General features: G+C 32.2%; 1 long non-coding RNA gene across 3 annotated transcripts in view; it reads left to right on the forward strand.

The window, feature by feature from the left end:
* The window catches only part of LOC121130392 (uncharacterized), a 308,177-nt gene that overhangs the window by 149,452 nt on the left and 135,539 nt on the right, over positions 1–23,186 (forward strand). The gene's annotated exons all lie outside the window — the stretch shown is intronic.

Below are 23,186 nucleotides of genomic sequence, written 5' to 3' on the forward strand. Positions count from 1 at the left end.
AACAGAAAACAACCCAAATAAATAAAACAGGAAAAGAAACACCCAACTTAATCCGTATTTTCATTCCTATACCTCTTATATCGCCGAATAATCATTCTAAGGGTACGTTCATACCGAAGTGATATCGATGGAAAATATCTAATTAATTCGGCGGCATAATTCCACGATGAGTCTTGCGATTGGGGTATCCTCAGAGATAAAGCGGTGTATCTAGCTGCAGCCGGTATTAAGATAGTCCTTATATTTCTTTGGTCAATTACCCTATTTTCGGTGAGCTGTTGAGCAATAAAAGCTTTGCAATTACTGACAGCCACACTAATTGCTTTTTCCTCTTCTGAACTCTGCTTCCTGTTAGAAGGAATACCAAATAGCAGAAATGCTTCCCAATATCTTGCCTCAAAATTTAAAATATACTCGGAATTAAGAAATATAAAATCCTTTATAATTTTCAAAAGTGGGCAGGAAACAAAAGCGTACTTGACATCGTTATATATTGGAACCTGCTGCACGCCTTGATCAGGTGATCTTTATTCATATTGTTCACAACCTCAATAATGAGGGTCTCAGAGCAGCCAAATTGTTACAAGCACGCTATCTCTTCAATACGCTTCACACGAAATAGTCCAAAGGATTGGAGTCCAGGGAGCTAGGGGGCCACATTACCTTATACCAGAAAATCTCCAAATTGTCCGAGAGCCAATTTTGTACACAGATCGATCTGCCTTCTTCTTTGCTGGTGTTCCAATCCTTCCAGACTCCTTGAATTCCTTTGTGAATTTGTACAAGGTGGCAGAGGACAACTTGAGAAAGTCAATTATCTCTTTGGGCGTACGGCCCTGCATGGAGGGTGACAATGATTGCTGCACGACGGTCATAAATCTGCCTGCTAAATCTGATAAACTGGTTTTTAAAGCTGTACGGCTCAGGGTTCCCAAGAAAAAAACGGTTAAAAAAATTATCCATTGTAAAACTGCACCCTGTATATTAACCTTACACTGTATTATATTTGTAATGTTGCGAGATATTATGTTCTAACTCTAGTTTCGTCAAAACTAGATTTAAAAAAAAACAGTTTTGAATATTATAACAGTTTTGTTAACCACTATGGAAGCCAAGAGAGAGGCTATAATCAAGGAGTACATGAAGGCAAATCTCGACCAACCATCTTGAAGAACCTCACCAAGATGGCCGAGGATTTCAACATGGATGCAAAAGCAATGAGAGACCTTATCCGAGATGCCCTTGGGATGTATCCCTACAAATTCAAGAGGCAACAGCATCTCCCAAGGCTAAAAGAGTTGAGAGAACCAATATCATTTTTGAGAAGCCAAAACTGGCACTGGTGCCAAAATTATGATCAGGAATGAGAAGATTTTTACCGAGGAACAGTGTTTGAACCTCCAAAGGGATCTGATTCTGGTCAAAAAAAAAGAAGTGAGATTGCTAACCATGGAGTTAACAAAGTGCAGAAGCAACAGTCTGAGATGGTTTAGGCGGCTGTGTCCCTTGGTGTTTGTGCCGAGCCATAGACCTTCCAACAGGATGGTGCACCCTCCCACACATCCAAAGAGATGCAGCGGGTGTGTGAGACCAATTTGAGTGGCTTCTTGGACAAGACAGTCTAGCCCCCTCTAGCCCCGACCCCATCATCATGTATTACTCCGTGTGCTCTATTCTTGAGAGAAGATCCTTGATGACCCCCAGCAAGAATTTGGAATACCTCAAGGCCAAACTGGTGGCTAGATGGGACTCCATCCCCGTGGATATAGTACGTGAAGCATGCAGTCCTTTTCAGAGAGACTTTGGATGAGGTCGAGGCTGAGGATGACCATTTCAAATGAAAGTTATGCCACATGTTTTTTGAACTTGTGTCGACCTATATCTATAATGATATGCAAATTATGTAGTTACTTTAACAAACATTTTACAAAACTTTCCTTCTAACTTGATTATATATAATGCAAATGGTGTGTGTTTGTCTAGCAATCACGCCCAAACCAATAATTAAATTTTTCTGAAATTTTTCATAAAGGTTCTTAAGTGTGAAAAGATGGTTTTGGTAACAAATTTTGGCCTTCAAGGCCATGTTGTTATTTATCTTTGAGCACTTATAAAAAGAGATTTTAAGGTTTAGAGGAGAAAAAAAAGACAACTACTTTATCATGTTCCATGAAGACGGAGGAGCAGTGACGTCAATATCTTGCCAAGAAAAGAACAACAACTTTTTTTCACGTTCCATGGACACAGAGGAGCAGGCAGCGTCTGATCCAAAATAAAGCTACCACTTCCTCATCGCGTGCATTCAGACAGAGGAGCAGGAACGTCAGCTTATACCCAGAATAAAGCGACCACTTTCACAACATGTGCACTTCAGGACATTAATTACTAAAGATCTTTGCACTTCAATAAAATGACAGCCTAGAGACTCAGAATGTGGAATGATTTGAGGTTGACTGCATTCAAGTATGACAATAATAATGATTTCGATTCCAACAAGGTGGAGATAAATTCCATGAACCAGAGTTGAACACATTGTAATGTACTGAAATGGAAAAGAGAACCACAAGGAATGAGGAGCAAGCTACTTGGCGTTGCAGAGCTGTTTCAGAAGGACATGAACTGAAACCAGAGATGGTCTGACCCTTTCAAATTATGCTCCATGCTACAAATAAGTATTTAAAAACATACTATGGAGCAGAACCCTCAGCCTGAAACTTACATTGAACATCCATGCTGACCAAGTACCTACAGGAGAGCATGAGCGGTGATATAATGAACCAACTAATGATGAAGTGGTTTTATTAATTGTAGGACAAGAATTTAACAATCGAGAGATAATTATCAGCAGGATAAACAATTCACTTTAATTCTAATACAACTAAAAATCAATATTATTTAATAGTGTTTTAAAATCATATTTTTTTCATCCCTGCTACTAGAAGATGTACGCTGAATAAAGCTAACACAGACAGCTCTATTGTAAGGTACTATTCGTGTCTTAGAAAATGTGGTAAAACGACTTTTGAAGTATGCCATTGACATATCAATTATGACGGTATGTGGCCTGGGAGAAGATGTCTTCATTCCATGAATACCACATGACTGGCCTTCATAGTTTAAAAGGCTTCAGTTCGCTGTCAAATTGGCTTTTGCAATGGCAATCAATAAGTGACAAGGCCAGCCACTCAAAGTTGTTCGAGTTGAATTCACAGATAACTGTTTCTCTCAGGGTCAATTTACGTAGCTTGCTCAAGAGTAGAAGTAAACAAAAACCTTCATCTTTTTACATCATACGGTAAAACAAAAAATATAGTTTACCCATCAACCCTGAGCTAATAATGACAATCAACTACCAATGAACAAAGAGGAAAAATTAATACAATAACGTTATATTTGTCTTAAGTCTTTCCAACATGAAAAAATCCAATACAAAATTGAAAACTTTATATTTTTTTCATGTACAACATTTATTATAAAAAAATCAATATCTGTAATACCTACGAATATTATAGTACATACTATCAATTATTTAACACAAAGATCTATTAATTTGTTTATCCGTGAATCCTGGACCACATATACATAGAGATTCGCATTTAGGGTATTAAAGATATCTGTTTTTGTCATTTCCATTAAGAAGTACTCAAATTTGGTGATATTATTAGAATTAAAAAATTATGAAATCTTATAATTATGGATATTTTAATTTTAAGTCCCGAGAAACGCTGGGCCACCTACTCTAGTATTTAATATATTTAAACAGCAATGATCTATATATATATTTATAAGAGCTTATATGTGTTTATCTTATATAGATGCCCACATCGTCGGGCCTAGGATGCTGAAATTTTGCAAGGGCGCCTTTTTTTTGAATGTGGTCAAGCTAAGAGGAGGGGTGTGTGTGTGGGTGCGTAGATTTTCAAACCAAAACACAAAGATTGTTTTTTGGAGCTCAAAGAAACTAGATGGGGAGGTTTCAATAAAAGTTAAAAGTGACTGGCGTATCAAAAACAACTATAACAATACTGACGTTTTCTAAATTTGTTCGAAATAAAAAAATTGTGAGCAAAAGAAAAAAATCAATGAAAAATGCAGTTTCGTTTTTTTTTCTTTTGCAAGTAAATGGATTTGCAATGAAATATTGGATTTGTATATCAAATAAAGTTTGTAGACATTTGTCTTTAAATTTGTTTGCATATAAATTTGACACATATAAATTGATGTTTAACAGAAATAACTGTCCTTTTATGAATTATTTTTCTTTCTTTTTTTTTATCAAACGTAAACGATGCGTGTTGGACATGAAATTATAAACCTTCATTTGACAAATATTGAATGTAGAATTTGTAGAACATTTAAATGGAATATTTTTGCAATAATTGCCCAAATGAACCATATATCGAGGGTTATTTTTGACGATATTATTTTCCATAACTTTTTGTTTTTGCAAATAGCAAAAAAAATCTTGTTAGGTTTGTGTTCCTCTTTAAAATGCTAATTAATACATTTTCTGTAAAACTTTGCAAAAAAAAAAAAAAATTAAAAAAAACTATTATACAAATATCGATTTAACAATTTTTGACTAAAATAATCGATGGAACTTCTCATCTAGACAAATTTTTTCTTGAATATGTTTGAAATTTAAAATTCTTTGGTTTAAAATTCATAATAATACATTTCATATAATATACAAACGTTATATTATAATGCTTGCCCACAACAAGGGGCCTAAACATTAAGAAAAAATAACATTCACATAACATAACTTCAATATGATCTTACGCTACCTCCTTGGCCTGAGCAACGCTGGGTAACCTATCCATATTAATAGCATACATATATTGTATATGTACATATAAATACTATGTAAATAGTATGAAGGTAATGAATTGAGGAATTGAAGACCATTTATAATAAATTGCACTTCTTCCTCACATTTGTTTAAAGTTATTTTTCTAAAAATAAATATATTTTTTTTTTCTCCAGTTACTCTCCTTAAAAGTTTTTCCTTTTTTGTCATACCATGGAATTTATGTAACATTCTTTTTAATATACATTAAACTTATTTGTTACGAAAAAATGTTTCTATTAAAATATAGATGTAATCAACTTTTCCCACGTGATATACAGAAAAGAGAGATGTAAAGACGTTATAAGATGTGGACGAACAGACACACTTTGGTTTCATAATACACAGGGTAGAAGAACAAAATCCGGAAATTTTGATCCATCTATTTTAATCCAAATAAAATGGTCATTTTTTAAGACTTATTCAAAAACCAAAATTTGAGCAGCAAAGGCTATTATTGAGAATATATCCCACTCAAAATAGCCACTGTTGGCCTCAAAATCAGCCTTGATTCGGTCTCTGAAGCGGAAGCAGATCCTGGATAATTAGAGCATGATCTAAATTCTTGTATTATAGGACAATGGAGTCTATCAGGGACTTCTGGGCAAAATGAGGATCTCTGTTGTTCTTTGTTTAAGGTAGCTCGAGACAAAATAATCGATCAGATTCCGATTGGTCGAGTTAGGAGGCCAAATATCCTTGGACACCCCGTTGTAGCAGCCCTTGTGATCACTCCCCTGGGTCCTTGGTCTCCACCAGGACCTTCAGCTTCACAATCCTTCTCTGCATTATATAACATTGCTGAAATCCATATCATTGTACACCAAAATTATCAGAACCGTGCATCTGAAAATGTAAAAGGGTTAAAATCTTCTCTTGTTGACTCAATGGCGGTGTTTTGGCTACTAAGTGAAACGTTTATATGTAAAAAAAGAAGAAAAAAGGAAACATTGTGCAATTTCATAATCTTATATGCCGGGAAAATTCGAAAATCTGATACCCAACTCCTCCATAAATCTTCAGTGTTGCTCTCTGTCTCTCATGAGCACACTAGTGACTACTTTTATACCAAGAACTTTTCTCCTTGGGTTGAAAGAAAAATAATAACAGGTTGAGAATTAAAATATAATATGACTTGATGAGCTAGTGAGTCTTCTAGTCTCTAGTCGCTCTACCTGGATGAGCTTTAGCTACGCACACTCATTATTAAATCTCATCTAAAGTCATATTTTATTATGTATAGCTGCGCTTTTAAAAAAAAATATGAAATTAACCCCATTAAAGGCAGTAATTATTTTGTACAGTTATAAGAAATTCGACGATATAATTTATTTAGCTATGACTCAAATAAAAAATTATAAAAAACCCACATGACCCTGATATCTCTCAGTATCAGTGGCATTTAGATGCAAAAAGAAATATGGTATTTGAAGATATATTCGTTGTAAATTTTTTTATTTAAAGTTGAGAAATTCTATAAAAATATAGGAAAATATTAACATTTAACGTTTAATTTGTCTGATTTTCTAGTTTTACACTGTCCGATAATCTACATAAGTCAAATTATTTGGTTCATATTATCACACCGCAATTATTTCGCAAAAAAAAAAAAAAAAATCACAAAATGCAGCAAATAAATAAAATAAACCTGTCAAAACTCCAACTCATCTAAAACATGTCAAGGTTGTTTTAATATAACCAAATGGAGACGAAATATCTTCACATTGTTTAACACCAGAAAATATTTAAGTATAGAATTTAAACTGCATATTATTAGAACATCGAACCCTAAAGTTTCTTACCGAAAAACTATGTTCATCACCAATCAATTTGAATTTTCACAGTATTATTTATAAATTTGCGTAGATTACATAACAATATCTTTTGATGCCCTAAGTACTTCAGAATTATTGCAACATATTTGTTACATGTTTGACAATTTGGAACGTCCGACGATACATAACTTATCCTAAATGGAAAGGATAAAAAAATAATACGGACCAACATCAACTATCACAAAAACATTTACAATTGAAATTTAATACGTAGACTTTATACTTTCCGAGATATTGACCTTTTTCTATATAAATCCAGCTTTGTTGGATGGAAAATATTGTAATTATATTTAAATTAATATATATATGATGTTGTCATTATTATTTAACTTATTAGTTGTGAACTTCATTTCTCTACTACATTCAATTATATTAAAAACCTGATTGAAGATTAATGTGTGCTCATAAAAAGACGGAGAGTAATCTTGAATATTTGTTGCAAAGTTATAATTCTAAGTCCTTGTTTTACTCAGAGAAAAATTTAGGATCGACATCGTAGTAGTTCTTGAATGGTCCTTTTTGATTTCCTTCTCTCCCTCCTTCCTTGTCACAGCTGATTGTAGATGATCTAATGAAACGTAGTAACAGCTAAGCTGTTTTCTTCCATAACATACTTCAAATTGTTAGGATTGCCATGTTGATTTTTGATTTTCCTTTTAATAACACGATTTTCATCACTAAAGACTATACTACTTTTTGCTCTCTAATGCGTTTGAATTTTCAAAATAAGAAGAAATGATTACTAAGAACACTAATATCTTGCAGGTTACCAAGTTATGCTTTTAAAACCTGAAAACCTGCAATGATTATGATTTCATTTGACTTGCTTACTAAACAATTAGAGGTGAAGATTTTAAGGGTTGCAAAGAATTTGATGATACAGTTTGACTATTTATTATTCAAATAGGCAGTTATATTTATATAAATCTAAAATCCTGGCTTACCGAAGGGCCGGTTATTTAATTAACCTATTGGTATTTAGATATAGGAATATACATATGATTTGGAGACTTTTTTGCTTTAGAATTATTGGATTTAAACTTAAATGAAGATATTTAAACAGCTTGATTTTGTATATTTTGTATTATATGAATAAAAATTTCATGAAAAAAACAAACAAACTAGGGCATAATTTTTGATATAAAAGATAACTATAGAAACAATATAGATGTAGCCAAAAATGGTAATAGGGACACTCAAATTTTGCATTTCTTTATACATTGGAACTTTGCTTCTCAACTTTTGCTGACTCTAACTGTCAAAAGAAAGATACGGACAGGCTTTGATCTCCAAACTCACTGGATTTGAATCAAATGGATTTTTTTTTGTATGGGGTGCGATCGAATTAGAAAACAACTGAACTCACTGCAACACCAAAGACTAACTTCTCAGTTAAATCAAGATCTATTTCCAGGATTTTCCAAGGGACCAAGTGGCTAAGGCCTGCTCACGCTTTCAACCTTGTTTAAAACCTGCAATTGAGGATCGAGTTGATTTTATTGAATAAACTAAATCAGGTTTTATTTTTTAATTTGATAACTTTTTGCTGAGAAAATTGAGTTTGAAAAAAAAATCATATCTTTGCCACACACCTTGTATATACACCAGAAATTTTTATTTACTCGTTAGATGGCTTTTGAGTTGAATGAATGTAACTTTTTAAAGACTGTTTCATGACAATTAGCAAGATATTTTGCAAAGGAACAGATATTTCCCTTTATCCAGTTAAATTGTATCAACTCACTGAATACTCAAATTGTATCACATGATCACCTAATGAAATGCCTTAATGGAACATCCTTTTTGATTGAAGGGAGCATGAGTTGATATTATTATAAATACCCAAGAGGGAACGTACAAATGTGATGTGCATGCACAAACTTTGTTTTATTAATATATGTGTTTATGTCATTATTATTAAAATATTTAATTAAAGGTTTTTTTTTACATAATGAAGGAAAGCATTTATAAGAGTTGCATATGAAGAGTAATCAGTTGTGATAAGTTCCAAGGCATTAAGCTACTGCAATTTTGACAACGGAGACCCATTCATCGATCATCTGAAATATGAATATGGCGTCAACAATCTAAAGAAATAACTTGTCCGCAAGATGGTGTGACTTTCTGTATCCTTGGCTAATTTGTATATATACAGTATGTCCAAAAATTGATGGTGGTTTTAAAATAAATCAATCACAAGCTTGAAATAACTAAACAAGTGATTTTTTTGGGTTCCCTCCATACATATTATTCAAAGTATCTAGAGACATTTTTTCCCAAGCTTTTGTAAGTTTAAAAAAAAAATTCATCTTCTGAAGTTGCTGGCGCATTTTCATTGTCTCTCTTGCTTGATCCACATTCTATCATGCCATCAACCTTGGTCCTGGTCTCTAAAGAGTGCTCTCTCACCATTTCGGATATTGAATTTCAACTAAGATCCTGTGGTGTTTTCTAAGCCCTTTTATGATGTATGATGCAATCATCGAAAATTATTACATCAGAAAAATTCAATATTGCCTAATGATTGTATCATCCTAATATCATTTTATTCCGACCGAAAATATTTTTTTTTTAACTATATAAAACGGATATTTTTAATACCACCCCTTCAATTTTTGAACATACTGTATAATAGAGCTTATGTGTTTGAGTGTCCCTTTCAGGCGCCCACACTGTTGGGCATAAGAAGCTGAAATTTGACATGGGTACCGGTTTAGCTAAAATATCAGTCATATGTTTTCATCAAACATCTATTTTCCATTTTTTAAAAAAAAAAACCACAAAACTATGCATTTTGGGCATAAAATTAGAAACCTTTATAATTATTACAGAAAACTTAGATGAAAGGTTCTAATTGTACTGCTTCACTTTTATATCAGGAAATAATGCATTATGAACTTAACCAGAAATTTAATACGACAATTGTGGGTTTATTTGTTATATATTTTTTCACTGAAAAGCAGTGAAAAAATATAAAAAAGAAACAGAAAAAATACCCCAAAATAAGTTGGTAGTTAACCAATTCTTCCCGACAATAAAACAATTATCCAATAAAAGTTTTGAACAATATTCAAATCAAATAATCAACATTCAGAACACTGATTAGATGAAAAGAAAAAGAAGTAATGTTGGGGAAGTGGATAAAATCTATGTTCATTTTCTAGTAGAGAGTTATTCCAAATTTTCTTTCAAAAACTTAGCAAAGTATAAATGGTATTGAAGACTTAATTAAAGCAGTAAATAATACGTCTCCGAAATTGATGCAAAACAAAATGGAGTTAAATAGTTCAATTATGAAAAAAATTATAGATAAATACTTTAGGAAGATAAAAAGAATACAAGAATACTCAGAGCAATCTCGACTATTTTTAGTACTCTTTCTACCTTCAATCCGTTTCCTAACACGAATATCCTACCTTAAGTCAATTCACTAACTTAAATCTCCTCTACTCTTACCTTTAATATGCTTTCTACCTCAAGCCTTCCTATATTAAATCAGATTCCTTCTTCAAGTCCTCTTCTTACCTCATCATCATCAAGAGTTTAATGAAAGTACTACAATTATTATGTGTGTTTCTTATATAAATGATAATCAATAAAAAAGACAGAAAATGTAGATGGTTTAAATTTTGCTTAAACAAACATATAAAACAGTTGTCTAAAAAATTAATATGTAAAAATATGAAGAAATTGTTAAATCACTGTTATCTTGATACCTAATTTTTTTTTTTTTTTTTAAATAAAAAAAAACATTAATGTTCTAATATTAAAAAACCCTTGTATAACACATTGAGAAGAAGTTATGGACACAAAACCGAAATCTCCGAATAATTTATCCTAATCGAATTTAACGAATCACTCTATTAATCGATGACTCACAATAAATATATATTCAATTTAGTTTGTAGTAATGAACGTATAACATCAAAAAAAGAAGTATTATCCAATAAGATCCAAAGTATCGTAATTCCTTTCTTGATATTACTAAGATAAGGAAACTCAAAAGTCAACTTATATACGTCCCATCCATTTTCTTCTTCTCTTCAACCCCGTATTTTTACTTTATTACGTCTTTAATGTTGACGGTTATGTAAAATTTATATCGTATAGGAGTGCTAAAAACCCTTCCGTCAAAATAGAAATCTAATATAATGAATGATATTGGATGTCAAAGAAATTATGAATCCAGAAACTTCCTCTCAGCTGCTTCAATAAACATCACCGTCCTCTTCATCCTCCAAAGAACAATTTGTGGCATAGATCCTAACAGTAAGTCAGTAAATTGTTAGCAAACTACTTGTGACTGCAGTCAAAAGTACTTTTTATGAGTTAAATGTAAAACTGAAATATAAATGATTTTCCGGGGAGTTTGATTGGAACTGAGTCATCCTTAACCATCTCTAAGTCGATCCCATACTTAATTTATATAAAAGGTCTCCGATGCAAGATTTGAAGGTCACCTCCAAGCAACAGTTTAAGTCCTTTATCATGGATGTTTGAGCCATCCTAGACAATAATTTCAATAAGAAGAGAGCTGCAAGAAGTTCATGTGCATGGTGGAAGCCATGATTACCAATGATGCTTACTTTTTCGGATAATTCTAATCTTTTATGTTAAAAATTTATTATTTTAATAGGACCCAACTTTGACCTAATTCAGATCACATATGAGTGCATCACGTTCCATTTTTTCCTACTCATACAATACATTCCGAAACGGATAAAATAGATTTTTTTCCCCCTTCAGTTTTAGTCAGTTGTCAAGATGGAGAAACAAGAACACTCATCAACTAGTGTTTTCCTAATTTGAAATTTTCAAAATTCTTTCAACTCAAATTACTCCAGAATTAATTATTCTAAAGTGCTATACTTGATTTTCATCTGATTTTCTGTAATTTAAGAACTTTAAATTGATGTGATTGGTTCAGATCAAGTAATTAAAACCAATTCGGGGACAGCTTACGAAATATTATAAAATAAAATGGTTACTATCGCTTTTACTTAATAAACTTATATAAATGCGAATATTGACATGTAAGAGTTAAAAAAGAATAATATGTCAGTAAAATTAACAGTTTTGAATTGTATCACATGGCCTACTCCAGTTTTGAAATTGTAAATAGTTTCTATTCCTTGAAAAAGTGCAACTCTGAGAAAAGTGGAAGCTAGCCCAGATATTGGAGACATTGTTTTACTCTAAACTGTGTATATTCAAAAAAATCTATCAATGCTTAAAATAAAATTTGACTGTTAAGCAATATTACCAACTCTGGGACCGCTTAGTCAAGATTAATATTTTTCTTTAGGAAGTAAAATGGTTACTCCATGAGATAATTGATGCAGTGACAAGAAACCTATAGAGTTAATATTGTACATTAATATGCTATTAAATAAACCTAAACAAATTGTAACTATGTTTTTGTTAACGTTCAAGTTTTTTCTAATTGTAGTGCACGACACTTTATATAAATAGTTTGTGACATTTTTAAGTAATCTATAATAATTTTAATCTAAACTGTAGAATCGAATAAATACTAAATAAAATCCAAATTATTTAGAATCTAAATTAGTTGTATTATAATAATGGGAATCTCAGCGATCTTTTTTATGACAGGACCCGTAGGAATCTTTTAATTATTCGACACTTTGAAATATTAAGAAACAAGGGGGGATAGTAAAATATTATATTTACATTTTTGATCAGCACGCTACGACATACCTTAAACGGATCCAAGATCTACTTTTGGATCTTAGCCTACCTATTGAACAACATTTATGTTACACACTGCTAAGCATAATGATATCAGGTTTGGTAAAAAGAAATCCATAAAAAAGTCATTATTTTTAAACGGATTGAAAAATCCTTGTCAATCAAAACAGTGCTTCTATGATGGTCGACTCAACAATTTCCCTCATTTTCGACAATGCACCTTCTAGAATGCAATACATATTTGACATCAAAATCATCGGAATGGAATTGACAAAAACGAAATTGCGCCGTATTGTCTGTTACAATATCAGAACCATCAACACTATTCATATTATCTGCCGCCGGGTTGCGTTTTTGAAAAAACAAAAACAAAAAAAGCCCTGTAAAATATGTGGTATTTTCTCATTGCAGGTGTCCATCTTTGACGCCCGCTCAAACAATACTGAGTCAAACAATGACAAAAACTGCCTGAAAAGTTTTTTCTAGTGGGAAATCTTATCTTTCTAACATTTCTAGCGTAAAGTGATACCACTTATACTTCTCGAGATACACAATATTAAAGCTACTGAAAGAAGGGATTTCTTTTTATTACACCTATTATTATACAAGGTGGAACGATAAAAATATCGCCTTAAAGAAAAAAAAAACACTTCAGCTTTAGTTTAAAATTTGATTTAAAAAATCAATATGGGTAGATGTATGTAATAGAACTGACATACATTCAATGTAGCCGCCTTCAGCCTCAATCACAGCCTCGATATGGTTTTGGAAGCGGGTACATACTTTTTCCACAAGCGCCAGTTGGGAGCTCGGCGGATGGCAGTGATCAGGCTGACACTGGTGTTGTGGGTGGCCAAGTTATGTATGAATAAAAAAAGTAGTCCAGTGGGTTCAAGTCAGGAGGGGGTAAGTGACAGAAGGGTACAAAGTATTAGCGCTCTTTCTGAAGCCAAGTCTGGGTCATCCGGTGCATGGAGCTGTGCCCTCAAACGTTGAACCACCCGGATTTGTATTTGAGGATGCTGGTAATGATCCTATGGACATAACTTAGATTCTAGAAAGCATTAGGTGTAAAGTGAAGCATCTTTGATCTCGTTCGTTGAACATTGTGTCTCTTTTAGGTACCTATTAACTTTGGGATTTGTACACAAATTACCAACTATTAGATGGTCTACTACAAAAAAAACAAAAAAACAAAAAACAGTTTTCTATCAAAAGGAAATAGAATTATGTCGTGCCTTCTAGGGTATCAATTTTATCTTTTTACCCTGTACATCGATAAAAGAAATTAGATAAATGTGTAGGAACCTAAAGGCGAACGAAGATTTGGGATATCCCCATATTTGTATAGGGTTGTGGTTCCCAAAGTAGGGGTTGCAAAATGATTTCCAAAAAGAAGAATAAAATTTAAATAAACTTTACTTTGAGTGACATCAAAAGATATGTAATGATGATTGTACATAGTTTCTAAAAGAGATAGTGAAAGTAGAAATAACAAAAAAGTTATTTTGCAGGTCGTACATGAAGAACAACGCCTCAGTCAGTAATGTGTTCGAAAGTACTTGCTCAAGAGAGTCTGAAGCCTGTAAAAATGCTTTGACATCTTAGTCCTAAACATCCCCATTTCGCTAATAAACCAATAGAGATTTTTACAATGGCAAAAGAAACTCCTTATTCAACAAAGTAATATTACTGCGAAACCCTAATGATTAAAACAAGATGCTGTTTTGCTATTTTCTCTTTAATCATCTATAAAAGTTGCATCATACACGTTTAAAACGATTACTAATCAATAAGCCTCGTGAGACGGTTACATTGAGTCAATTAATTGACGAGTGTTTGAAAATCCTTCCCTTATGAAACTTAAAAATCATATTAGGAGAAAAATTAAATATTAATATCTTAGTTTCGTTAGAATTGAAATTCGAACATCTTTTCCCTCAATTACAGCTTTATGCAAGAAAAAACAGATGGAATGATGAGTTTGCATATGAATAAGTTTCTGGAAGTTCTAAAAGCAACCATAAAATGATAATCCCTCTTAATTCCCCCACGTTTATAGTTTTCGAATGTGTATCTCGAGAAGTATAAGTGGTATCAGTTTAACATCAGTTTCTTTGTGATAAGAGCTTTGCAATTTAAAGTGAGATTCTCTATTGCTTTGTTCTTTTCTATAGCATTAACTTTTTGTAATCGATTATCCAAATAGTAAAATTGGAAAAACCGCTCTTTCTGTAGCTCCCTTCAAATTGAGCAAAACAAACTCTCTCAGTATCCGTAGAGCCTGAAAATTACTAAAAGTATGAACTACAGATTTAAATAGCTTACCACAGTCTTTACAGAGAGAATTGAAATAAATACATCCTGAGGATATTTGAATTTGTGCCTTGAACTCGATATCATCTACTATACTAGTGAGAGATTTTAAAATTCGACTTTGGTAAGACTCCAATAGCACAAGGGCATCTAAAAACCAGGTGCATTATTTCTTCGCCTCATCCACATCTCCCGCTGGATGTTCCATTTCTCCATGAAAAAGGACTGTTAGAGTTCTGAACTCTTATTATATCCACCAAATCTAGTTGTAAGATTAACTTTTGCAGATTTTTTTATTTGCCTAGTATCTCGATGCATCAAGATCGACGTTGAGGTCTCCAATTAACAAGATTGGAGTTGATTCTTTTCCTTGTTTGTTGAAAATTGCAAGAAAAAACTGCGATAATTGTTGATTGGGACCATAAGCGATAATTCGAAAAAACTCTAAGATCCTATTAGAACTTTGTACCACTCTCCTGAACCTAAGTATACTTTTAGAAATACAGGATTCTCAATTTAAAAAAATTAATTGTGAATACCAATATGGATGATCTAGAGCCAGAAAAAAAGATTAAAATCTGAGGAAGCAGACACAAGTGATATGAAGAATTACACAATGAGGACACCCTTCCTTGATTTAACTTCTTGTAGGCATATAATGCCAGACTTGAAAGAAAACATAAAAAAGTGCATGTCGGAATAGTACATCACTTCCTCCTTTAATATTGAAATACATTATTTATTATACAATTCCTGGGTTGTATCAAATGCACGCTTATTTACGCGAACACGTTGGTTCGGGAAAGAATCAGTAACTTTAGTTTGACTTATGTTTGAGCGCATGATCTTATTTAAAAAAAAGTAACAATAGACGATAAAAACACATTGATTTAATTTTATCCTAATATTATTTTTCATTGAAAGCTTCATTTTAAAACAATGGAGAAAAGACAACCGGAACGTACGACCCTCAATTAAGAAGCACCCGTCTCAGAGCTGAAAATTGCTTGAGGTAGCTTTTACTGGAGAGATTATTTTCAATAGTTTGGACAGGAAGGTAAAACAAGAGGATATTTCTTGGAACGAGTGCCTATCAGTATGCACAAATGGTGTTGGAGCAATGCTATGTAAAAATAAAGGATTCAAAGCACGACAACTTTTAGTTTCACCCCACGTCCCTTTTACACACTGCATAATACACCGCGAAGTCCTTGCTTGTAAAACATGAAATGCAGAGTTGAGAACTGTTTTTAACACAGCAGTAAAAATGGTTCATTTTACGAAAACATAGCCACTTAGCACAAGAATGATAATTACTTTGTGTAACAAGATGAAATTTGAGCATCAGAGTCTCTTGTTGTTATATATAAATATAAAGTGCTTATTGCGAGACAGTGTTGCAACTCTACAAGCTGTGGGATGAGCTGCACATTTTCCTCAATATTTGATCAATGAATTCACTTAATATCTCCCTGCAGAGTGAAAATACAAGCATATAGTCTCTCAATAGCAAAATACGTACTGTTTTCGTGAATTGGAGCGCTGGATTAATAGAATTGAAATGCAAGATAATTTTTTTTTTAGCGTTATCAAATTTATAATAATAAAGATAACGCAATACATCTGGAAACTGCCAAATTGTATATTTCTTAGCACCTCTAGTCTTATCCTGATAATTTAAAAAAGTATTTACTAGAAGAAAACGTAACTGGATACAGTTTCCCTTTATGAACACAGCACTTATCGAACTTTCATGTGACCAAACACTAAAAACAGATTTTGATTCTAAATACTTGAAGAATTTTGGTTTTCTGTGACGGCTGCGTAAAGCACCTTTAGATTACTTATACCATTTGGCTCAACTTATTTATGTCAACCAACCTTTTTTGTATTAACTTATATCAAAAAGAAATACAGATCGTTTATGAACTTATTTGCAAATCCACAGTTATTTCTTTGTGAGTCTTAATTTTTAATTTATTTATCAACTTCCTCCCCCCCCCCCCAAAAAAAACAAAAAAAAACAACAACAACCCAATACTATAAAACCAATTTTAGTACATACGAGTATATCGCTGATTTTATATTTACTATATATTCGATGAATACAATTAGCTGTATTTCTTATTTTTTTCTTACATTTTTTAAAAATAATATCTTTATTTTTGATCAATATAGTCAAATAACGTTTGCCTCGGGGTTGATATGGCCTTTAAGTCAAAAATTTGCATAAAAAACACTTCGAATTTTAATTTAAACTTTCAATGAGAGGTGTAGTAGTCGCACATTGTCTTGCCATATATCTTAAGGGTCGAACTCAAAAAAGTTTGGGAACCACTGCTATAGGGTTCTATTTTTTTTTAATGAAACTATCTAATTAAACATAATTTATATGGTTCTCTGGACCCAAAAAGTTGAAAAGACTACTCGAATATTTCATTAATATATTTAAATCTTCAAAATTTGTTTGCGGGATTTAAAAAAAAAATTTAAACAAATAAATGTAAACTTTTGTTATTTGGATGTGGAAACTAATTCATTGGCAATACAGTTAGTCATCTTTAAAAAGAAGTCTAGTATTAAATGTAAGTTTTGAAATATTTTATAGCCAGTCTATAAAAAAATATTTCAATAAATTAAAGTGTAAATTGGCTTATTAAAAAAAAATATTTTCACGTACGTTTATACTGTATTTTTTTATTTTTTTTAAAGATTCAACTAATTTAACTATAAGATAATATTGCAAACTATTTTTCACTAATAAATAAATAAAACTTTAATTCCAAGTATTCTTGTTTGTTGGTTTGTTTATTTAAAAACAGTTATCAACTTAATTAGATATTTTGATAACTTTAATTTTCTTTAAAAAGCATACATTGGAGGAAATACTTCAAGATCTGAATGTGCTTTTTCTTGAACGATTCCTTCGTTTTTTTTTGGCCCTATGTTTTGGCCAATGTTGTCACATTACACGACCCATTTTCCGTGCCTTTCCCTGAGGGAAGGATGTAGTCGCCCAAGATTTCCTACAGGATATATGGGCCCGTTCATCCTCTTATTGATACGGTAAAGACGTCCCAAGCAGACAAACACCCCCAAATAATCATGTATCCACGCCCATTCTTGACGGTGGGGATGATGTTCTTTTGATTAGAGTTGTGTTGGTCCATATTTAGACTGAATAATACAATATTGTCCTGTTTAGTCGGGTTCATTTCAGTCCGACAAAATTATAAAGTTCAGTGATTGATAATGCCACTCAACTTTATTAATTATATTTTACATATGCTCTGGTACTGGAAGTCCTTCAGACTATCCCTAAAACTGTATTGGACCGAATAAATAATTATCGGCGCAATACTAGTTATACCTAGTGTTGTATCAGTCCTTATTAAGGACTGAATCCTCCTGTCCCATCCAGTTCGGTCTCAGTCCGGTAAAGTTCAGTTCTGCATATCAGTCCTAAAATCCATAAAGTTCGGTCCTTGATGACGTCGTTCAACTTTTTTAAAAAACAGTTTCAGTTCTGACAGTCAGAAGTACCGACAGTCTATAGAACTAGTCTTAACAAATGACTGGAACTAATAATTACGGACTCGGCTTCCTGCCATACCTTGGAAAAATTCTGAATTGGCTCCTAGACCATTTTCGACTTCATTTTACCGGACTTTTGCCCTCCAACCTCGCCCAATCTGACTCTGATGGATTTTTTTTGTGTTATGTGTGATGGAATGACAAAACAGCCAAAATACCTGCAATACCAAAGACGAATTTATCCGTCGGATCAAGAAGGAACCCCAGGATTTGCCAAGGGACCAAGTGGACAAGGCCTGCTCGCACTTTTATCCTCGTACAGGGACTTTAATTGAGGTTGGGGATAGTTTTATTGCATTAAATAAATAAAAATCAATTATCTTTTAGAATCTGGTTTTAATTTTTAATCTGATTGCTGGTTCAAGAGAAAATTGCGTTTATAAAAAAATCATTTTCTTGGCACAGATAGCTTGCACACCCCGTATATATTTGCAAATGTACTTGTGATGCATGGTATACATTACTACTCGACCACATAACTACTTATTGCATTAAATCATGGAATTTACAAGAGCAAAAAAACAAAAACAAAAAATACACAATTCCCATACATTTCATGTAAATAGGAAATTCAAGAGATTCATTACTTGTGCTATTTGTACATAAATAAATTCGTTTTATTCAATATAAAAATACCAAGTTTTATAATAGTTTTTTGTTTAAAAAAATATTTTTTCTAAAAAGAAAAGTTACTTCGATATTCTCAAATGTGTGGTCTCTTATCGCAAAATAAATCTTTCATATTTTTTCTCCAAATTGAATATTATTTATATTTTGATAAATTGTTGTCAATTTCTATCAACAAACTATTATTATGAATCCTATCTAGGCACCTGAAGGTGTTCTTAAAGTAGCCAAAACTGATTGTCACAATGAAAGAATGAGAAACAGATAGATTTTACTTGAATGACCATAGCTGGGTCAATATAAGTATCTAAATTCATATAAAGGTTCTTTATTATAGTGTAAATTCTTCGGTAACTTATTCAGCCCACAAAATTGAATAGAAAGTCTATAATAGACTCAAAAATATCTAAGAAATAATGGATTGTATGTATAATATAAAGTAAAAATTACATTGGGATTTTTGTTCAATATTGTTTTTTTTGTTTTGCATTTATTACTTTCCAATTTTTTACCTCACTTTTACCTTAAAACCAACACAGATTAGTGTCCTCCTTTTTGGAAATCAGACTTTAAAAAACCTTAAACTAGTAGAGAGCAAACCTCCGCCTATATTCATTTTTTTCTTAATGAAACATAAATTCATTTCTACATTAAGGTCCCAAATGTGAAATGTTGACCATTTTGAATTCAATGAAACTTAATATCTATTGAACTCATACTTTAATATGTATTATGTGTCATTAAGAGATGATTTTAGTACTGTGTCTCATTTATTTTTCAAAAATTATGGTCTATTATGTGTTTTTGAGCTTTTGTGTGACTGTGAACTTTAATTTTGTGCTTGGATTTTTGTTATATGAAGTAGTTTTATTAAATCTACATAAGTACACCAATTTAAGCTTTTTGTAATAGAGCGAGTAGAAGGTGGGAGTGAAACATATGGTAGACCTGAATGAAGACCCTACTTAGTTTCAACTTTCTGCAGTGGGAGAAAATAAATTAGTTCTATAAATAAGAGAACCTTCTACACTTAAAATATCATTAGTGCAGGCAAATTTTATATTTAAATTTATACATATTTGTTTTATTTTACATTTTTATATCATTTTACACCAAAGATAGGTGATAATTCTTTTTTCAGAGGGAGATGTTAACATACATATGAATGGTTAAATAATAAACAAAAAAGAAGAAAGAACACAAGTAACAACCGTTTTTTCTTTTCTAATCACCATATTTATGATATGAAAAGAAGCTTCACGCAGCTTAGCGCATAGGGATGTTTGTCTATCTGTTAAAAAGAGCCATCCGGTATTTGAGTCTATCATGAAATACAGGGCTATTTCAGGGGTTTATCTGCCGTGATGTACATAAAAGGGAAAGTGTGCTTTCCGTCTCTTTTATTGAAAGGAAACTGAGGGATGCTCAAAGGTTTTATGTTTACTGAAGAACATCAGAACTGTGAATGCACTGGTATGTCTATATTATAAATACAAATCAGAACATTTTCAGTGACGGGATTCAGTCGATATTTCTTACTTTGTAGAGGAGCAATAGAAGTGGTGTTCAATCTTTATTACGAGAAATATCAATCTATACAAGCTGAACTCTGAACTTATGAGACGGTAACAACAAGATATCTGCGGAGAGATCAGGGCACTAAGCTAGCCTCATTTCTAGCACTTACAAGAAACACAGATTACAAATAATCTTTCTCTGTTGATCGATATACATTTTCAATCTACTTTAGTCATAACTTCCTATCATCTATTCGCCAGAGTGCAAGAGAGAATAATGGCAGTGTGGTACGCCAAGATACTTCTGTGTCATAGTTTTGCCGTACTGCCTTAGCTCAACATTAAATAAATTTATTTTTCTTGCTAAATAGTTCTAACTGATTATATTCAGCTTAAGATGTCATTGATTATTTATCAACTGGGCATGATCCAACTAAAAAATATAGTATCTGTAAGGTAGTTTACAGTCTGTAGCTCGTGATTTCAACTAGTCCTTTAAAGAAAATGGCGCATGCGGGTAACATACAACTATAAGTCCTATTAAATAATACTATCATTCACAAGTTTGTACTATTTTTCTCCAAGATAGTACCACTCTTTGTCGATTTGTTTACAAACTAATATAAGTATCTTGCCTTATTGAGACTCAAAAATAGATAATGCTAAAAACCTATCTAAAAATTGTATTAGCCAAGCTTATCATGCCTCACGATTGTATATCAAACTTAGTAAAAAGACCATTAATTTGATTGATATTTTAGTAAGTAATGATAATATAATCTCTTTATATCCCTATAATGTTTATTATTCACTTTTGGTATTAATTATAACATGATTTGGATAAGTGTGACTGCTGCAATCTTTATTTCAGACAATTAATTATGTGTATAAAATGTCTCCAATATAGGATTTGAAGGTCATTGGTTGTAATAGAAAGCTTCAAAACTCCAAGTGACTACTTAACAAGTTCAATAAAAAGGCAACAAGACACCCACACAGTCATCTGTCACCCCGTTATCTTTGATGCTTGAGCCATCTTGAATAAGAACTTGAGTAAAAATGGCTGCAAGAAGTTCAAGTTTCTTGCTGGAAGTTGATGGTAGCTTTATCGGATATATTCTGTTAAAAATATATTTGGAGTCTCTTTACTAGTAAGGGGACGATTAATTAGAAATTAGAGTATCGGTTACTTTTTCTGGAATAGGAATTTTCATTTTCATGGGGTAATATCGTAGTGGGTAATATCATTGTGAGACAAAAAATTTGTGGGTCATATCGTTGTAAGAATATGATTGTGATTAATTTCATTGTAAGACCATATGATGGTATGCAATTTTATTGCAATTTATATCATTTTCGGACGATAAAACTATTGAATAACAAAGAAACATGCCATGATAGAACCCTTCTAATATGCTATAATACACCCTGGACCACAGGCTGTGTAGGTGAGCTGGTGTGCCCAAGGCAAGTTAAATGTATCCACTGATGATTTCCTAAGCATCAAGGAACCCTTGCAATATCCCCAAATACCCTCCCCCTGGTTGTACTGGTGAAGTTAGGGGCCCCAAAGGCAGTTTAAACTCCACCGCCGCCATTTTTAAACACAAAAGGACACTTCTAATATGCTATAATACACCATGGCCCATGGGTTGTGTAAGTGAACAGATCTGCTGCTGCTTCCCTGATCATCAAGGACCCTTTGTAAATCCCCAAATGCAGTTTTTGTCTCACAATAATAATGTACACAATGATATTACCCGTAACGTTTTTGTCTGCAATCTTTTTACCACAATCATTTTACATATCATTTTATTCCAGAAAAAGTAGCCAATTCTCTAGTTTCCAAATCATGGCCCCATTTCTAATAAAGAGACTCCAAATACATTTTTAACAGAAAATATTACAATTATCCGATAAAGCATCGATTTGGCTCTAGTTTATAAATATATTAGACAACCGACAATATATATATATTTTACTTGCATTCAGAACATGCCCATTCATAAATGTAGTTAACTTGGATTTACCGACTTGCTTTAATTAAATCCATACTTTTTATAAAATATATTTTGATAGGTCGATTGACATATCCAAATTCATTGCTCCTCTTGAATTTGTATTTAGAAACATTAATTTTGACTTGCAATTTGACTTGGACTAGAAAGTTAGGACTTGATACTCTATTCAATTTATTTCTGAAGATTAGAGAATAACTAAATCTTGCTAATAATATAATGAAATCGACTCACATATATTACTCTAGACCTACTTTATAATAAAGTGTAAGGGTATGTGTTTTTATTCATAGTATTTGGCTAGAGCTAAATATGCATAAGTAAGTATCTTTATTGTACAAATATATGCAATGAGTGAAAATTATAACATATACTATGTATCTGATCTCCTTAAAAGTAGATCTTCTTAGACATCTGCACATTTAATGTAGTAAAGTCTACATATTAAAATAACCAGTAAAAAATATATATAATTTGAAGAAAATGAAATTAAAAAAAAAAAACAATTTTAAAATGGTAAAAGGCAGTCAACATCTTCGGATCTCATTCTTCTCAGTCGAGGACGAGGTTCTCAAGACTTCTTCTTCAGGTGCACTCTTTAGAGAGGAATCTTAATAGACTCCAATTCAATTTATATTATTTTGCTTAGGCCTTTCATGCTCCTAAATTAATTCTTGATTAATTTAGTTTATTTTGTGTAGTTTTTTTTCTTGGCCCTTCC

The sequence above is a fragment of the Lepeophtheirus salmonis genome, chromosome Z, assembly GCF_016086655.4.
Source record: "Lepeophtheirus salmonis chromosome Z, UVic_Lsal_1.4, whole genome shotgun sequence".
NCBI classification, from domain to species: Eukaryota; Metazoa; Arthropoda; class Copepoda; order Siphonostomatoida; family Caligidae; genus Lepeophtheirus; species Lepeophtheirus salmonis.